Here is a 4,789-nt window from a genome sequence, read left to right as displayed (position 1 = left end):
GAAAGAGTCACCTGAAAAGTTAGGGTAAACAATACCTGAACACTGGGAACAGGAATAGTTCCTGTTCCCACAAGTCAGAGTGGGAAACCTCATAATTCATGGGACACAAGGAGAATATGCAGAAGGGTTTTGCCTCAGAAATAGGGTAAAATTACCCCTAGGCTAAATGCTCCTCTGGTTCCAGCTAACAAAGCTTAAAAGCAAGACTTGAAAAGATCAAACTTCCCAAGTAACTTAACTGCATCCCAGAACAAAGCACAAGAATTCACAGGACTACTAAAATATACAGTACCCAACAGGTAAAAATAACTGGCATTTGATAAAAAATTAATGGGCATACAAAGAAGGGAAAAAATACAATTCACAATGAGGAGAAAATAAACAGTCGATCAAATCCAACTCAGAAATGATACAGATGATAGAATACAAGAACATTACATTATTACAATAATAATTGCATTTGATATGTTCAAGAAGCTGGAAAAAAAGATTGAACTTATTAAGTAGGTACATGGAAGATATAAAGAAGATCCAAATCAAACTTCTACAGATGAAAACTAAAAGGTCTGAGATTAAAAATACACTAGACACTGCAGAAAAAAGACTAGTGAACTTGAAGACATTGAAATACAAACCATTCAAAACAAAACACAGAGAGAAAAAGGACTAAAAAATACAGAGTATCAGTGAGCTTTGTGAAAACTTCAAGGAACCTAATATACGTTCCAAAGAAGAGAGGTGGGAGAGAGGAAATAGAAAATAATATTTTCAAGAAAAAAATGGCTGAAATTTTCCAGATTTGATTTATAAAAAAACATAAGCCTGCAGATCAAAGAAAGGCAGTGAAACTCAAGCACATGAAACAGGAATTTAACTACAAGGCACATAATAATCAAATTGTTTTTTGTTTTTTTACTTTTAATTTATTTTTTAAAAGTTTTTGGCCTCACCACTGTAGCATGTGGGGATCCCAGTTCCCTGACCAGAGATCGAACCCGTGCCCCCTGCAGTGGAAGCACAGAGTCCTAACCACTGGACTGCCAGGGAAGTCCCCATCAAATTGCCTTTTTAAAGTGATAGGAAGTCATAAAATCAGGCAGAGAAAAAAAGACACATTACACACAAAGGAACAAATATAAGAATAACAGCAGATGACCATCAGAAACAACGTCTGTTAAGGTACCAGAAGGGAAAAACTATCGGCCTAGAATCCTGTACCCTGTAAAAATATCTCTCAAAGATGAAAGCAAGATAAAGACTTTTGAAGATATACAAAAACTAAAAGAATTAATCACCAGTAACCTGGAACTACAAGAAATGGAGGGAGTCCTTCAGGCAAGAGAAAAATGATACCTGTTGGAAATCTGGATTTACATAAAGGAATGAAGAGCTCTGGAACTAATAAATATGTAGGTAAATGTAAAATGTAGAACCCTGAGTATAAATTGATGCATTTAGATATAAACATAAAATTTAAATCATTTTTTAAAAATTGACTATTTAAAGCAAAAATAATAACACTATTGTGGCATTTATAACATAGAAGTAAGATGTTTGACAGCAACAGTGCAAAGGCAAGGAAAGAAAAAATAAAAATATACTGTTGTAAGGTTTTTCTACTATAATATGTGTAATAATATCTTCTACTATAATATGTGTAATAATATCACTTGATGGTAGAATGTGATAAAATTAAAGATGTATATTATAAACTCTGTAGTACAGATCAGCAAACTTTTTCTATAAAGGTCCAGATAGTAAATATTTAAGGTTTTCAGGCTATATTGTCTCTGTTGCAACCATTCAGCTCTGCCATTATAGAGTGAAAGAGCCACAGACAACACATAAACAAATAGAGGTAACTATGTTCCAATAAAATTTTATTTATAGAAACAGGCATCAGGTCAGCTTAGGCCCAAGAGCCAAAGTTTGCCAACCCTTGCTCTAAAGCAACCACGAAGAAAACACTGCAAAGAGTTATTCCTAAAACGCCAACAAAGTAGACAAAAAAGAAACAAAAAAATATTCAATACAAAAGAACCCAGAAAATGTAAATAAAGAACAGATGGGACAAATAGAAAGCAAATATATAGATGGTAGGCTTAAACTCACACACCAATAATCACATTAAATTTAAATAGTCTAAACATCCCAATTACAAGACAGAGATGGTTGGATTGGATAAAAAAGAAAGACCTAACTACATGATGTCTACAAGAAATATACTCAATATAAACCCAGGAATAGGTTAAAAGTAAAAGTATGGGTAAAAGATACACTATGCTATCAAAAGAAAGCCAGGTATTAATATCAGACAAAGCAGATTGCAGAGCAAAAAATATTACCTGCAGTAAAGAAGGTAATTTCATAATGATAAAGCGGTCAATTCCTCAAGAGAATATAAAAATTCTAAGCACTGATATACTCAATAACAAGAAATTCAAAATACAGGAAATAAAAACTGATAGAACTGTGCAAAGAAATAAAAGATTCCACAATAATTGTCAGAGATTTCAAAATCCCTCCCTCAATAATTTAAGCAAGTAGATAGAAGATCAATAGACATACACGACTTGAACAATACTATTACCTAACTTGACCTAACTGACATTTATAGAACACTCTACCTATCAATTCTATATCAATTCTATACAATCTATCCTAGAAAACTGAAGAGAAAAAGACATTTCCCAAATCATTCTATGAGGCCAGTTACTACCGTGTTACCAAAGCCAGACAGAGTCATTACAGAAGGTGAGAGGGAATCACTATAGATCATTAACCTTCATAAATATACATGTAGAAATTCTTATAAAAATGTTAGCAAATTAAACTCAACAATATATAAAAAAGATAATACATCATCATGAAATGAGGTTTATCCCAGTGATCCAAAAATAGGTTAACATTTGACAATCAATGTAATTCACCATATTGACAAACTAAAAAAGAAAAACTATATGATCATGTCAATAGAGGCAGAACGGAATCATACAATATGTACTCTTTTTTGTCTGGTTTCTTTCACTGAGCACAGTTATTTTGAGATTCATCCATGTTGTTCAAGTATCAATACTTCATTGTTTTTTATTGCTGAGTAGCATTCCATTGTATAGAAATGTGACAATTTTTTATCCATTGTTGATGAAAATTTGAATTGTTTCTAGATTGTAAAGCTATTAACAACATTCAATCCCAAGTCTTAAAATGGACATAAGTTTTCATTTCTCTTGGGTAAATACCTAGGAGAGGAATGGCTGGATCATACTTTAACTTTTTTGAGAAACTGCCAAACCCTTCTCCAAGGTTGTTGTATCTTTGTATATCTCCACTATTAGTGTGTGAGAGTTACTGTCACTTCACATCCTCAACAACAATGGGCAGTCTTTTTTTAAAAAAAAATTTATCTATTTTTGGCTGTGTTGGGTCTTTGTTGCTGCACGCGGGCTTTCTCTAGTTGCGGCGAGCAGGGGGCTGCTCTTCGTGGCGGCGCGCGGGCTTCTCAATGCAGTGGCTTCTCTTTTTGCGGAGCACGGGCTCTCAGTGCACGGGCTTCAGTAGTAGTGGCTCATAGGCTCAATAGTTGTGGCTCGCGGGCTCTAGAGCACAGGCTCAGTAGTGGTGGCGCACGGGCTTAGTTGCTCCACGGCATGTGGGATCTTCCTGGACCAGGGCTCAAACCCGTGTTCCCTGCATTGGCAGACGGATTCTTAACCACTGCGCCACCAGGGAAGTCCCATGGGCAGTCTTTTTAATTCCAGCCATCCCATTAGATGTGTAGTGGTATCTCATTGTGACTTTAATTTGCATATCTCTAGTGACTAATGATGTTGAGCATCTCTTCATATGCTATTTGCTACCTGTTTATCTTTTTTTTTTTTTTTTTTGGTAAAGTGTCTGTTTAGTAGATGGAGAAAGCACTTTGTAAAATTCAGTGTTCTTTTATGATTAAAAGAAAACCCTAGCAAACTAGAAATAGAAGCAAATTTCCTTAATCTGATAAAAGGTATCTATGATAAAAGCCTACACCAAACATGATACTGAAATCCTTCTCTTGAGATAGAGAATGAAACCAGGTTGACTGCTTTCATACTTCTGTTCAACATTGTACTGAAGAACTCTAACCAGTACAAAGGACAAGAAAAATAAATAAAAATACATAGATCAGAAAGGAAGGAAATAAAGCTGTCATTATTCATAGACAAGATTGTATATGGAGAAATTTCAAAAGAATCTATAGATAACCTATTAGAGGTAATAACTGAATTTAGCAATGTCAATATACAAAAATCAATTAATTTTATTTCTATGCCAGCAGCAAACAATTAGAAAATGAAATTAAAATAGTACCATTTACAACAGCATAAAAATCAAATGCCTAGAATAGATATATAGAAGATATGCAAGGCTTCTGCATAGAAAACTATAAACCATTATTGAGAAAAACTTGAGACTTAAATAAAGGATACACATGGATTGGAGAACTCAATATTGTAAAGATGTAAATTATCCCCAACTTGATGTCTAGAATCAATGCAATCTAAATCAAAATGACAGTAAAGATTTTTTTAGGACATTAATGTGATGATTCTAAAATTTATATGGAAATTCAGTGTGGCCAAGAGTAGCCAAGATAAACATAGTACATAGTTGAAGGACTTATACTAGATAAGAAAAAAACTTGTTACAGAGTTACAGTAAAGGTGGTATTTGAACGGCATAAAGAATCCAGAAGCAGACCTGCATATACATAGACATGATTTACAACAACGATAGCACTGCAGAGTAG

At 34.0% G+C, this 4,789-nt stretch overlaps 1 protein-coding gene across 1 annotated transcript in view; it reads right to left on the bottom strand.

Moving 5' to 3' along the window:
- The window catches only part of STPG1 (sperm tail PG-rich repeat containing 1), a 53,035-nt gene that overhangs the window by 35,861 nt on the left and 12,385 nt on the right, over positions 1 to 4,789 (bottom strand). The window lies entirely within an intron of this gene.

Source organism: Lipotes vexillifer, unplaced genomic scaffold, assembly GCF_000442215.2.
Source record: "Lipotes vexillifer unplaced genomic scaffold, Lipotes_vexillifer_v1.1 scaffold496, whole genome shotgun sequence".
Classification (NCBI taxonomy): Eukaryota; Metazoa; Chordata; class Mammalia; order Artiodactyla; family Lipotidae; genus Lipotes; species Lipotes vexillifer.
Note: the sequence above shows the minus strand (reverse complement) of the source record. Positions and strands in the feature narration are given on the sequence as shown.